Here is a 16,186-nt window from a genome sequence, read left to right as displayed (position 1 = left end):
ATTCATTGCCAAATTCACACTGATAGCAATAAAAGTGTGCACTGTCTGCATAATATGAGCATTGTGAAAGGAAACATCATATTGTACATGAGCAAGATCATGATTGAACAACAACGTATGCCTCAATGGAAGCATATCAGAGATCCTGTATTTAGAATTGCTGTCCCAAGTCTCCTGCCTTTAACCTGTCCGATGTCATGATCCAGTGCTTCGAAATCAGTCGAACCAAGGCATAGTCTTTGGCACATGCCTTTCCTTCCAACCACAAGTCGAAGCTGTCACATAAACGCCCCACCACCTCCATTTTGTATTAAAAATAACTTCTCTTGCAACATACAGGGTATATACCCAGAGCTCTGTTACTTTGGCAGTGCAATATATTAAATATTGCAATGGTCCAAAGAATACTCTGAAGCAACTTTGAGCTTTTAACAATTACCACAGAAAAAGGCAGACAGCTTGGAAACGGAACTGAAATGAAGAACATACTTCCAAGCCCACTGGCTTCCAATTGAACAAAGATGGACATTTACAGGCTGATTCATGGAATTTGTGCGCCGAAAAACGGGGATTTGTGCGCCATTCTGCCCGCAAATCCCTGTTTAACAAAAATTCCATGAATCAGCCCCTTAAAGCTCTTTGCAACTTTGTCAACTTGGTTACTTGGACATCTGGCATTTATGCATGCTTGCATTCATGGATCGATAGATTCCCAGGGAATAACTTTGATGGGTCATGATCAAACTTCTATGCTTGCAGTGATTGAATAAAAACAGAAAAGGGGGTAAGATGCTATCACAAGCTAGGAAACAAAGAATGCACATGTTATTGGACACCGCAGGACTCTAAAAGATGTTTTCAATTTAAGAAAGTGCTTAAAAAGTTGTGGGTCCTTATCCGAACAATACTTAGATTGCCTATATCAGACGATACTTCCCTCCACTGGATCTCAAAGCCCTCTCTGAGGACATTGTCTCTGCCCTATGGAATGGCTTATAAATTGCAACTCAACATTTGTAATTTACGGCCTAGAATGTGTTTGCAACAAATTGTACATTGGGAGCACAAAAAGAAAACTCAAGGTGAGAATATTTGAACATCTTAGAGCAATCAATAACAAAGACCTAAGATCTCCCATATCAGTCCACATAATGGAAAATCACCCAACATTGGACATATCAAATCTAAAGATGTTTGGCCTGGAAAAAATGTCTTTACCCCCTAGAGGAGGAAACAAGGAAGACATTTTGAGAAAACAGGAAAGTAAATGGATATGCATTATGGACACATGTATAACAGGTTTGAATTGTGACACAGAAATGTACAACTTGTTGTAAACATGTGTCTTTTTTCAAAAATATGAATATGTCTGAAAACTTTCAGTTTCATATTTTTTGTCAATGTATAAGAATTATAATATCTTTGTTTAAGATGTTTTCAAAACTAAAAGAATATTAATTGTGCTCAAGATCCCCCATATTTGTTTCTCAAAAGTCAGAAATAATTATACCTTTTTTTCTGAGAATATATTCTTCTCATAATGATAACTGGAACTATCCCTCTTTAACTAAAACTCCACTAGTAAAATAAATCAAATATATTCTTCGCGTATTAAATTAAATGTTGAGAGGAAAATCTGCCATCTAAATTTGATGACTATAAAAAGGAAAAAATTGTCAACACCATAAAGAAAGACTATCCTACACCGAAATAACACACACAATGGGCGCCGGAACGTTAGGTAGCGCGATGACGTCATCGCGTGGCGCGTAATTTCGTGACACGCCGCGTGATGACGTCAACACGGCTAGCGCGAGGCATAAAAAGAGCAATCACAAGCAGAGATGCCGCGAAAGCATCCGGCAGCACTCTGCAGTGTATCAGGACCAAAAAGAACGTTTTTGAAGACCTCATTTGGACTACTAAAACTAAAAAGGTAAGAATACTTAGATCCTCCTCAGCAGCTTCATTTTGCTTTTAACATAGTAAAGCTCCAATCCAATTTAAATTTAAAATCTAAATTCGGAAAACTTTTCAGTAGCCTTCTGTATCTAACAGAATCCACTAAGAATCACCAGCAGAGATCTGGAAAACTAGTATCTGCAAACAGCACAGTCAATCTATTTAAAAACAACAAGCAAAACCAACTTGGACAAAGTCAAGGCATTAATAATGTGTTTATGAAGGAATCAAAAGGGTGAGTCAAGAAAAAAGAAAACTATTCAACAATAATAATAAGCTTGTACTTAGAATAATGAATAAGCTGTAATTAGAATAATGATTGTGACAATGTTCTATTTTTATCTTCTTTTCTTCTTTTTTCACAATCATGTCATTTTGAGTAGGATTAACTCTCCTGATGAACTATTGTGACTAACAATGAGGAAACACGTGTCGAGTGGGAATAACAACATTTAAGTGAGAAAAATTGACACTTTGTTTTTGAGAATCTTAGTTTATCGAATATTAAAGTGTGAAGATAACAGTTGGACCGAATAAAACTTTAAACAAATAATAACAGAATTGTACATGTGATGGTAACATATGGAATTGAAAATGTTTTTAAAAAGTTTGGAATACGACAATTGACAAGAAATGAAGCTTTATTTTTCTTCTTAATTAAGAATTGAATTTATAATTTGAAGACTCGCCAAAATGAAATTAACCTTTAAAGTTAGCGCATTTGAGTAAATTCTATTTTCTCATCTCAATTCATTCTCCACTTATAACTGTGTAGCAGCCACACAAGGATTTGAGAAGTACTCATGCAGACAACACCAAAATGTACAGAACACAACACTATATGGAGAGATGTCGCCAGGGAAGAGCTTTTACTGGTTGCAATTTTTCTTTATTCAACAATGGCAAAAGCTCCTAGAGACCCTGGCACTCTAAAATATTCACGATCTTCACCCTACTTCCTCACTGCTATGTATATACATGCTTGGCCACAAAATGTGTAACTAAGGTCAGATGGTAAATTTAAAACCCTCTGCATTGTCCACAAGGTTTTCTGGGGCCTGGGTCCAAAATACCTTCAACTATCCCTCTGTAAATACCTCCCCTCTCGAGCCCTTTGCTCCTTTACTTCTAACTCCCTCAGGGACAGTCGATTTTCAAAGAAATTAGCTGTGGGTAGATCTCTGTCTTTGGCTCGGGCCTCCCTTAGGAACAGCCTCTCTGCTACCTTGAAACTCAAGGAGAATCATCTCTGGTTCCGGAAGCAACTCAAGACCTTCCTCTTCGCTTCTGCCTTTGCCCCTCTTCTCCCCAGATGATCTGTTTTCTCCCCAGCACCTTGCCACCCACTGTCTCTGGTCCTCCCCTTGCACTGGGTTATCAGATATACCCTATCTGCCTAACCTAGCACTTGCCACTTGCTGGCTGCACTACCACCTTTATTTATTTATTTTACTTATTTATTCTCTTCTCTCCTCTATTCTAAACTTTCCACCTCTCCCCCCTCCCATGCAGTTTCCCCCTTTTCCCAGGCACTTGCACGTTCTTAATGTCACTGGGCCTACTAACACCGTTGTTTTTGTTCTCCCCTGTTTTCCTCCCTTTGCCTGGTTGTGCTCTGAAACACTTGTGTATGAGCGCAATATAAATAAAATATCATTTAATTTAATTTACTGGATGCAACTAAAACTAGACAACAAAATGTACAACTAAAATGACATCGGGAATGCAAGCTATTTTTAAGATTCAATTACGGTCACACTCCTTCCCCTTGCTTCTCTATGCCCCTTCCTCTACTCGGTTCTTTTCCTAGAATGCTTCTGCCTATGGCACCCGACAAAACGTCAACATTAAATAATCAGTTCTAACTCATAACCTAACAGTGAGGTCCAATCATGGCTTCATTCAGAATATTTTGAACCTCTTTGAGAAAATGTTGGATCACTAATTGGGAATATTTTAAAACAACTGAGCAATAATGCAACATTGTTAGGGAGTTACACTTTGAATTCTCAGCCCAAGTAAAAGGACCAAAAGAAGCACAGCGCTTAACTAGGGTCAAGGGACGTTACCTTCTGGTAACAACCTATATTTGGGGGCATTATAGCTCTTAGAACAGTCTACCCTATAAGAGTAGACTGTTCTATTTACAACTAGGAGAGACAAAGGAAAATCGTCGGAGTGTTAGGACAAAGTACTTCAACCAGTCCGTATTGCCCTCTGTGTGCAGTGGAACTTCTAATATGCCCAGGTTCTACACATTTTATAAGCTTCTAAGACATACTAGTCAAGCACAGAGCATGTAGGCTGGCTGACGCCCAACCACAACTGTCCAATAAAGAAAAGAAAAAGGGGCGAGGGAGCTCGTTGTAGGTTTACCTGAAGAGATGAAGCACTTGCAGATTTGTTGTAAAACTAAACACTAATGAAGGCTTAGTTAAAGGGTCTCGTAATTGTCTCAGCAGCTCAAATGGTTTTGTTTCATAACAGTGTAAGTCATGTACCCATTACAAACCTGTATGCAGTGTGTGTGCGCATATCCATTTGTTAAAGGTTGTGTGACTTGGGCGTTGTGGGCATTGGACTGTGCTCCAGACATTACTGCTGGATCAAAAAAGGAACACTTGTGTACCTGTGTGTCTTTGTATAATACATGTGTCTTTATTTAGACCATTGATGGCACATGCACTATTTTGGTAGCAACTATGATGATATCTAAGCTTAGACCTTTGCTTCAATGTATATCACTACTTTAACTGTACAGGCATTTGTGTTCTGCTGTTCCCTTAGCCTCACGCCATGCAATCATACTTTTTTCAACCCCCTTACTTTTTCATTAAACTGCTCGTTATACTTACCAAACCACTGGATTGTATTATTTCAAAATGAAAAGAAATAATTTTTCACTTTCTAAACTATAATAATTTGCAATGAAAAAAAAATACGAATACTGATTTATCATTATTATTATTATTATTATTGATTTATTGAGCACGGACCTAGCTTCAAAGCGCTTTACAGATGTATACACCAATACAGATACACAACGCAGCGCATTACAGAGGTGTACAACAATACAGATGCATAAAAGAGCACTTTTCATTGTTAACAACTGAACAGATATAGAGCAGGGGGGTAGGATACAGAGGGGGACAGAGGAGGGCAACAGCTGTACTGGGTGGTGGGGTGGAGAGGGGCAAGCAGCATCGCGTGAGTCAGGTGGCACGAGCGGCAACGTGATGGCCTAGGTGTTGAGGAGGAGAGACTCCTTGAAGAGGTGGGTCGTGAGTTATTTTCTGAATTATAGAAGCGTGGGGGCAAGTCTGATGCCGACGGGGAGGAGCTCCATAGAATTAAATCTATGAGTGGCTCCTTACCTTGAACATATGCTGCAAATTATCAGAGACAAAATAAGTGTTTCATGAAATAAATTGGCAAATCGATGTCCCATTTTTTAACCCCCAGTAAACGTATTCGTGATTGGGTTTTCCACAATTAACAGAACTATGTTAGTCCAATAGTCTACCTCGCTGCTCAGTGCACAATACACCAAAATGTCCGCCTGTTAAGGCCTTAATGTGTGTGTGTCTTGAGATCAGTCTACTGTACTCTATGAAAAGAGCAGGGGAGTGTACACCCCCGCCCCCTTGCTAATTTCCAGAAGAACAATCGCGATGATAGAGTTTTAATCACTCAAAGACATGTAACAGCTAAAAAAGAATGAAACCAAGCAAGATAACCCTTCTTACTTTTACACACAGCATTCAATTACCCTTAATGTATTTTTTTTAAAAGGTAGCACTTTTGTCAGTCTCTGACTGATCTGCACCTTCTAGTTCACCATTCCAGAAAAGGGAGCGCATAACTCATTCAAAGACAGCGACATTAAACGCACAGTAAAGCCATCGCCCATCAATGATTTATACATGTATTGATCAAGACCATCAGTAAAGTATTTACCCTAATCAATATTAAAAGACTACAGCTGTGATTTAAATGTTTTGCTGTCTCGGCCGCTGCAGCCAGTAATTGCTTTCATTCATAAGTATCGGACGTGTGTCTGATGCATGAGACACTCTTCTGATCCACCTGCTGGAACACAATGATTTACTTTGGGAATAGATCAGTCGCGAACACTTAGGCCTCATGTTAATTTGTATCGGGACATATATTATTTTCACGTCATCACTCAATAAATGATTGTAACTGGTAGAGCTTTCCATTTGAGAAATAAGTGTTTCAAGTGTTAGAACAAAAAAGAACAAAAAAAACATCCTGGGGCAGGTGCAGAGAAAATGTATGCCACAGGCAGTCACCCAAACAGATTGCCATTTTGAGAGATCCGGTAAAGTGATTTTGTTTTTGTTCGTCTGCAGTACACATTTTAATAGTTCCAAGCGACTGGGCAATATTATGTCAAGGATTGAAAGCTTTGGTGGTGAGTGCATCCCCACAATCTTACTTCTGAGTGGATATCACCACTTACACACACTTATTCACAATATGTCTGGCGATATTTCATGTTATTGTTTCAATTATTGCAGACGTTTGATTGGTCATTTCTGGTCATTGCACATTGTTTGTTGTTGGTCTTTGGTGGCTAAGTAAAGTCCTGTTAAGAAGAGTCAGATAAAACACATATTTTCCTTTAGAAACTAATACTACGTCCCATAGGTCACTGGCAGCTTTAGTATGCGATCAAATGCTTGGCATAAACGTCCTGTACTCATTCTAATTTGTCAGAATAAACAACCCCGTTCCTTCTTACCCACAGACTATTCCTGCAAGCAACCTTCCCGCAGGAGACCCACACTGTTTTATCCTTTAGTCCCTCTACATATGCTACACCACCTATGTAGACAGTTCATCTCTTCCTGTGGTTTCTCATGTGACCTGTTGGTTCACAATACTAACATCCTTTTCTCCAGCGAATCTGTCACCCTTGTGCTGACCTTTTGCATCTGCCTATCTGCTAACCCTGACTGGAAGTTGCTGTTCACTTGATGCTCAACTCTCTAAAACTGAAGTGATCTTTCTCCCAGCTCCCAATGCTGTGCCCTTTATCCCCAAACAATCAGCCAATGCAAAATTGTATGTAGTCATTACCGAGCAATCCAAGTAAACCTCACACAGATCATGTATGCAATACATATCATATCCACCACATTTCGATTTATAGATCAATAGCTTACATTTATAAACTCGAATACATATCAAATTCAAGCAGATCAAAAAGAACATGCATGAACGAGCTAATGAAATTCAAAAACAGCCCTCAAACATAAATCCTTACCTGACTCAGTCTGATGGGCAACACCTCATTTCCAATCAAGGTCACTATTTAATTTTATGATGGCACAATTACCTTTAGTAGTCACCCATGTAAATGTAAAGCCTAGGAGAAGATGCCCATTGCAAGAATAATATTGCCAGACATCATTGCTTAAAAACTCATCCTTTTAAAAGTGGCTTCAATGTCTAATTTGACTGCAAAAGTGCAAACACATGCATCATTGTTTCTTAGACTTTAGGACACATAAAAGGCAATTCATACCCCATTGCAAACTATTCTGCAGTAGTCTTTTTAAGGTGCACACAATTAGGGCGTAACTTAGTAATTACTCTCCTGTGCTTTAAGTGCAGAGACCAAAGTAAGTACACATGTGAACCCTTTTTTGGCATTATGAAATCATGAGCCATGCTCTTTGTGTTTGCAAAGCTCCGACCATTCCCTTCCTTTTTCAAGGTACTATCTAGTGCATCCATTCCCCTACCTGATACCCCTTCCTCCCGACTGCCTTACCTCATGCCCTACCCTAATGCTCCCAGTTTGGTGATTCTTTGGGACAGTGACCTGAAAATTCACTATTTAATGACATCCACTGATCCAGCTGCCAGTCTCCTAAAAATGCATGCAATATGTCCTCTTCTCACCTTTGACTGTACCAAAACACTCATCACAATAGTGGTCTTCAGCAGATTGGCTTCCTTCTCAGAGGTTATGTTTTTCTCAGAACCTCCCGGCCATCAACCTTTAGTTTTGCAAATGGCAGGCTGAGAGACTGCTGTTCCTTGAGACCCAAGCTGCACATCGCTGACACTGCCCAACGAGGCTGAAGCATGACTGGGTTTGCCAGGGATATTGTTCACAGCGATGTGACATAACACTTGGTCTGGATTATTCCATTTGGGATGGGTCCAAGCCTGATTTCCATATGATCTTTTCCTTCAGCAATGGCATAGCAACCTGAAACATAATTGTCTGTAGGAGTGCCCAGAGCAATCCCAGAGGTTATGATTAATTCAAAATCTTCCTGACATCAACATTCATGTTTTGCCTGTGGACTACTTCTCAGGCCCCCTCATGGGACTCCATCACTACTCTTTTTCTACACAGTATTGAACGTTTCTACATATACCCTGTGCAACCTTCCACAATCGTCACTCTCCTCTTTGCACTGCCTTCCTGGTGGATGGTTAACCATGTACAATCACGCCCTATTCATACGTCTTCTTCTTGTGTTTGATGCCATTACATGGGCATGTCCATTCACCACTCAGAATCTATGTCCCAATTAGTTAAATTACCATGCTGTTTGATTTAACATATATTTTCCTTTGTATGAAGCGTACATTGTGTTGCAACCTTAACATTTGTTTATATAATGTTTGTAGATTGTAACTTTTATCTTTTTTAAACCTTTACTCTTTTGTACACTACCTGTTATTTTGATGATATTGTATTTGTTTTCTATTTTACGTGACTTACATTATTATACCGTTGGCCTCATTATGAGTTGGGTGGTATGCTGTGAAAGTGGCAGTCACAGAATTACAGGGCAAGAAACGTGTCGGCTGAAAGCATTCACCAGACCAGGGGTCACCACGTATTGTAGTAAACACTACTGAATATTTATTTATTTATTTTAATTTGTGGAAACGCTTCAGATCACCCGTGGGCCCCCGTGCAAAAAAAAGACATACAACAAACATAAAACCAGACAGTGATACAGAGCAAGAACAAGATCTAACGAGCCATACAAAAAAAGTGTTCAGCTTCTTTTTTTAAATCAACAAGAGACGTGGTGATTTTTAGATCCAAGGAAATGGGGTCCCAGGTAGCAGTAGCCAGGACATCAATAATTATCTTCCCAAATTTGGCTAAACGAAATCTGGGTTGGCTCAGTTTAGCTTGGTCAAGTGACCCAAGGGATTGTGCGGGCACATACCTCTGAATGCGCTCAGAGAGGTATCTGGGCGTGGCAAATGTCAAGCACTTAGAGGTGAATGTCAAGATCTTAAGAGACACAATGCTTAACCGGAAGCCAGTGCAGATTTTGTCTGGCTTCGGTGATGGAATGCTATTTGGGGATGTACAGTACTGCTCTGACCGCACCATTTTGTGTGACCTGAAGGGCAGCCATATTGGATTGAGCAATGCCTGCCAACAGGCTGTTACAGTAATCTAGCCTCGAGTTGATTAAGGCAGAGCCTAGGATAGACATGTTTTTGATGGAGAGAAATGGACGCAAGTAGGCTAGCTGCTTATTGATCCAACCACAAGAGGCACAGGTCTTGGCTACGTGTGGCCTCATAGTGATCTCAGAATCAAGTGTAACGCCCAGCGTTTTGACACTCTTGGCAACGGGAATGGTGACATTAAAGATCGAGAATGAGGTATACTCTGATGAGAGATTTTTTAGCATATGATTTGAAGCAGTGATAAGAATCTCGGTCTTATCCATATTGAGGGCCATTGAGTTCTGTCCAGTTTTTCAATCCAGTACGCCTCTCTTTGTTGCAGTTTCTTAGTAAAGCTGATTGAAAGGTTAGTGGAGTCGACAACCTCCAGAATCTGAAATCTAATTTGAGACAACTCATGTCTTGCTTGTTCAAAATGTCACGCAACTGGTGATTGCTGGTTCTTCATTCTGATTTTGGACTTATGTTCATTCCATCTAAATCGGGCTCTCCTACAGGTCTGCCCTATGCAGAGGAGGGTGCATGGACATTTGATAGAGTATATCACTCCGTGCAGGATGCATGTTGAGTAATCCTTGATAGCAATCTTTTCTCCTTTCCTGTAATGTGTGACCTTTGATAATTCTATTGCAAATCCCACATGACATGCAAGGGAATGTGGCTTTCTTTTTTGTCTTTATCTTCATAGTCTGTTGGGGTTGTGTTTTCACAAGTAAGCCTATTAGAATGCTGCTGCGTTGTTAAGTGAATACCAGTTTGCCCTTGAGTGGATCTTAACTTACAACCACTTTTACAACACCGCTGAATTAGGGGCTTGTGCTAATTCTGTTGGTGGAATTAGTGCCAGAGGAATTAACATCACCAGAATTACCGCCAACATCATCAGGCGGAATTAACATCAACGGTATTTCCGCTGCCGAAATTACCATCAAGATGCAAAACAGTATTTCAGATGCATCAAAAGTCAAAACACTGCTGAAAATGTGTGGTAATTCTGCCAAAAACACATTGCAGTTACCTCAGTGGAGGTAAATGTATACAGGAGAGACAAATCAAGTCACAGGTTCACCTTGTCCACTCTGAAAGAGTACATAAGGCCCATACCTGACCCAAACACACTTTACAACCACATGCTGCCACTACATGCAGCGCCTCCTGCTGCACATTGAGCCACAGAGGCAGGAACCAGAGCACAGGGAATATGGGACAGAGAGGAGGAGGAGGAGACGCCATGCAAGGCTTGTGTCCATTCCCCAGGTTAGGCCCTCATCCTGGGAATTGACTGATGCCCAGCTCATTACCATGTACTGGCTGAACAGCGAGATGATAGCAGAGGGACTTTCCACTTCCATGACAACATCCAGAGCAGGATAAATATCAGGGCTGCCGTACCTCCGCTGCTGAAATTCATGTCAGTGCTAAATTCTCTAGCCAGTTGCACCATCCAACACACTGTGGCCCACTTTTTCACCTTGCTTGGGCAGGTGCTGGGGGCATTCCTGTGCCATGCATCACGCCACATCTCCTTGCCCACTATCCTGGCACATATAAAGAAAGGCCTGTTTCTATGCAGCATCCCACATGCCAAATGTAATTGCTCTGCTGGACTGTACCCATTTCGCCATGGTTGTCCCTCATGCATCAGAAGAGGCATACCAGAACAGTAAACAGTTCCACTCCACGATGTGCATGAATGTGCATTCTAGTTTGTCTATGATAGACACACCATTGGGCGCATTATCTCAATATTCACATACAGTTCCTAATTGCTATGGTGGGTCTCCAATTTTATGTTCTTGTTAAAATGTAATCCCAACAGGACAACTCCAGTATATACGGGTGCATATTCCTGAGTTGTTTAATTACTGCACTTTATGTAGGGAAAAAAAATGCATTCGAACCATTTATCCCTTATTAATAGAAGGTATTGCACTACACAACCTGAGAGGTCTTTTGTTTGGGAAATGCGTAGATAGCAGAGATTGGCTCGCATAACAATAATTGTGGGTGAGTTTATGGAATCGTAATGATCCAATCCTGATTATGGCTGTTTTAAGATTTTTGGGGCATTTAAATATGATTTGATTTAAATAATTCTGTGACTATTTTTATATAAATTGAATTGTGTGTAAATGTAATGTTGTAATTGGATATGTGTAGGATGGATGCATGGCTTTTTAATTGAAATGTCTTAAGGAATATGTTTGTTATCTATGAATTGTCTGATTTTCTATTCAAATGTATCGAGTTAACTTGTATAACTAATTCACATTTTAAAAAAACAATTGCCATCACACAATACAAAGTTGCAGTAGAAGTACAATGTAATGTGCAGGGGGTATTACTACTACTGATCAATGGATACCTTGTCAAGACCCCGTACATGCAAGACGTGCCCTCTCATGCAGCACATGATACCCACCAACCCACAGGACTAGGCCCAGCAGGACTATGCAGTAGTACAACAACAATGCATTATGCCCCAAGATGCAACTTCTGCACAAACAGACATGAACCACAATGCATAATACCTACACAGCCAATGCAACAGCTCACCACTGCACAATGACAATGCAACACTGCCAGACACTGATGGCATGTACACTGCAAATGATGCATGTGAAACCACAAACATGCACAAGAACAACATATTACAATGTTGGGAACTAGTTGACAGCACAGCTCTCCACAGGCCCAAAATAGACAACATGGAGATAAAAATTTCTATCACATGCAATGTCTGACACAGCTTGTTTGTGAGCCGCATGCACAGTGTATCTCACAGTGACAATGCACATGTACCCCCATAGTATATCACACACCATTGAATTTCTGGGAATTAAAGCCATGTAGTAAAATGAAACGTAACTGCATCCAGAGAGTGTCCATCAACAAGACATGTAACATGCTATACATCCTCAATGCGCTGTGACCAACATGTGTGTTCTTTGCTCTCTGGTTAACCCAAGCTCCCATGACTGATGACACCTGTGCACAATGCAGTACACCACATGTGGTGGCCTACAATGAGGCACACATCAGGACCAAGCCCTGCATTCAGCGTTCCTTTGGCCTGCTGAAGGTACATTTCCGGTGCCTGGACCATACTGGAAGGGTCCTGATCTACAGGCCAGAGAAGGTTGGCCAGTTATTTGTTCCTTGTGCCATGCTGCACAACATCTACCCCAGGTAAAATGTCCACCTGTCCCCTGATCTGGACATACTGCCCCAGCAGACAATGACGCACCTGTCCAGAGATACAGTGATGCCACAGATTGATCGTGAGGCAGCCAGAGCTGGATGTTTGGTGCAGCAAAAGATCATTGACATTTTTTTCTAAACACATAACTTTTGAAGTACATCACACTTTTGTATATAGACACATTTTGTAACATATCACCTTCATACAAAAGGTATTGTCCTCGCATTTCTTCTAGTGAACTATTTTTTAATTACTGTGGTGAGCACCTATCCCCAACAGCCCATTTCACCCATTTTGCCAATCCCAAACACCACGCCCACCCACCTCCCTAATTCCCAACAACACTCCCACCTTTTGTGGCCTCTTGCCCTTGCCAGCCTGCTCGGGCACTGTATGCGCCACATTGCACAATGAGTGTTGCCATGGGGGCCCAGGAAATGACCCCTCCATGGGGTGATGGATGTTAATGATTATGAATCTGGCCCTGGGTAGATTTCATGGTGAGAAGCATGCTTGCATGCATGGATTCTGCAAAGGCTGACATTCACGCTGTATCCACCCTCATCCTCTGGCCCACAGATATGATGGCAGCAGTCACCATTGACAACTGCCTGCACTGGCAGTCCAATGACCTGGCAATCCTCCTTGAGGATCCCTGTACACTGTCCCAAATGTTCTGCAGATTCTGCATCTTCGCCAGGCTTTGTATGGTGACCTGGCACTGCTCCATGGCATCCGGCCACCCCCAGATTGCAGTCAGTGAATGCTAAGGCTGGCTGGGGACCATGGAGAGGGTCTGGGCTGAAGCAGGAGTACCTCAAGAGCCAGTGTAATCCACCTCATGTGAATGACTGCCATAAGTCCATGTGTCTGACTCAGCCTGGTGCTGGAAATGGGTGTCTGCCTCAGATGATGAGGAGGTGACAGGGGGCAGATGGGTGGGGCAGGTTTTGTGCCATGCCTGAAACTTACACCAAGTTGCTCCTCAGGGACCACCACTGGGTCTGGCTGTGGTATGGTAGTGCAAGCTGCTGAGGGTGCTACACCTGCCGGAGCAGGTGCAGTACCATCTGTGCCATCTGCAGTGCTGGTGGAGGAGCCACTGGGCAAACTTGGCACTGCTGACACAGGGCTGATATGGCCTTGGTGCCTCCCTCCTGCTCTTCCTGCCACTACTTCCATAGCTGGTCTGTGCAGGGGTGAAGGTAGGAGCGCTGCCAGCAGTGGAGGCCTCAGGATGGATTGGGTTTTTAAAGATGGCCACTAGCAGGCTTCTTGTTCCAGCAATGACGCTATTTCCACCAACGGTCATTTCACCAGCTATAGTTCTGCCTGCGGAAATTGCACCGAGTTGGGTGGTGGCAACAGTAATTCCACTGATGCCGGGTGGAATTACTGTCCAAAACTCATTTACATCATTAATTCTGCTGGACAGAATGACTGTTACAGCCAATGGTGTGTGTGCACTCCTGACGACTTGTAATACAGCAGTTATTCCTCCAGACACTGCAGTGGTAATATTAATTCTGCTACCTTATTACCTTCCAACTTGGAATGAGGCCCAGTGTATTTATATATTTTGCTTGTATATCTGTGTACAACGTGATTGTGGTAAGCGTATTTTTATGGACTTTTGAAAAATATATGATGTATTACATTTCTACATTTAAATGTGTAATTTGTATGACAGCCTTCACATCTCTCCTTGCAGCTGTCTCGTACCTCCAATGTTAATATACATCTGATTATAAAAGCCAAATTTAGAACTGCACAAACCCCAAATGTGCAAGTTGCAGGTAGATGAGATTTAGAAAGTCAATAAATGAAAGGTTCTTTTATTTTGCACTATGTGAGAATATTAATACTGTCATGTACATGGTCAAGATTGCTTTAAGTATCCTAATACAATTTGCCAGAGAATGAGGAAGTATTTAAAAGTATAGTAACATGTAATTATTACACTTAAGAGATATGCACATTTAAAGTGGAAACACTGTCTTTATGTCATAATGTAACCATGTAATATTTAGTTTACTGTTTGCCCTTTTTAATAAAATGATGTATGCATCTTTTATACAGGGACATCATTTCACCAAAATGCCAGGGGTAGTGGAAGTGACATCACCCGACCCTTAAACTCTGATGACATCACAGGAAGTGGTGTCATTTGACCCCACCCCAAAGTGACATCACTGGATGGAACATGACATTTCACCCTTTCACAAAACAGGAAGTTGCATCACTTAGCATTGTTCCTAAGTAAACTACGAAAAATATAGTTACGATATCACTAATGTGATAAACATTTCATGCTAGAACGGATCACCATATGTATAATAAATATCAGCATATATAGGCCCTTATACCAAATTACTGTTAATGCAAGCAGACATCCAAGGCCAAATGATAATGATGTGTTATTATATAACACTTACGCTTACGTGCTTTATATAGAACAAATATACATACAATATCACCCAACCTGTGTTGTTAATAATTTATCTACTTCGGAATGATGAAAGTCTGAGTTGGCCTTGCTGGGATTCAAACTTGCAACCTGCAGATCACACACACATCAGAGCAGTGAGCGCTCAACCCACTGAGCTTTCTTGCTGGCTATAGCTATCTTACCAGCTATAGCAAAATGAGCAATTACATGACTGAATGTCCTCAAAGCCAGAAAGCAAATTACACTCTCTAGTGGATACCATTAAACTGATAACTGACAATTAACAGCAGGCCAGTTTATCTGCAGGTCTGGTGCAATGTTGGCCACATGTCAAGCCTGCATGGATCTACTTTTCAGGCATCAGAGGTTGGCAAAATAGGGAAAGCAGCACACTCTGGGCACTCGTTACCTGATACATGCAAACAAACATCATGAACAGCATGCCAGGGAGATGGGAAAGATAGATACATTACAAAACAGCATCATTTGTGGCACAATGAAATCAAGGGCCACTTGATGTACTATAGTCAAACATTTCTACACTGTACACAAGCTTTTAGGCACAAGGATTTTGTCAAGTGATAGAGGCCACCGAGATGGACGGTCGTGTGATGATCTTAACAGAGACAGCGACAGAAAAAACATGCAATAACTGCAACTTGCAAAAAGCAAAATATATGGGGCCTCATTATGAGTTGTGTGGTATCCCAGCTGTAATACTGCCCAACTGTAATGCGCTAGTGCCCACCGGTCCAGCGGTATTACTACCAGATCATGGTTTGGGCACTAACGGTAAATCCCCATTCCCAATTGGGTTCAATGGATCCAATGGGGCATTTTTGGCGCTAATACTGCTAGCTAATACATTCGGGATATTACCGCCGAAAACAGGGTGCTAAATGGGATTTTCACCTCCAGATAAAATGTATAGGTAAAACAGCCCATTTAGCGGCCAACTCGTGATAGGGACAGCCCTTAAATGTGGCGGTTATACCTTTACTGCTGAATTTAAGGGCTACAGCCCCACTTGTGATGAGGCCCTAAACCTTTAACGAGCTTAGAAATTATTGAATAGAATTCCAGAAAGGCAAATT

The sequence above is a fragment of the Ambystoma mexicanum genome, chromosome 1q, assembly GCF_040938575.1.
Source record: "Ambystoma mexicanum isolate Mex_15411 chromosome 1q, UKY_AmexF1_1, whole genome shotgun sequence".
Taxonomy (NCBI): Eukaryota; Metazoa; Chordata; class Amphibia; order Caudata; family Ambystomatidae; genus Ambystoma; species Ambystoma mexicanum.
The sequence above is the reverse complement of the archived record's forward strand: the minus strand, read 5'-3'. Positions refer to the sequence as shown.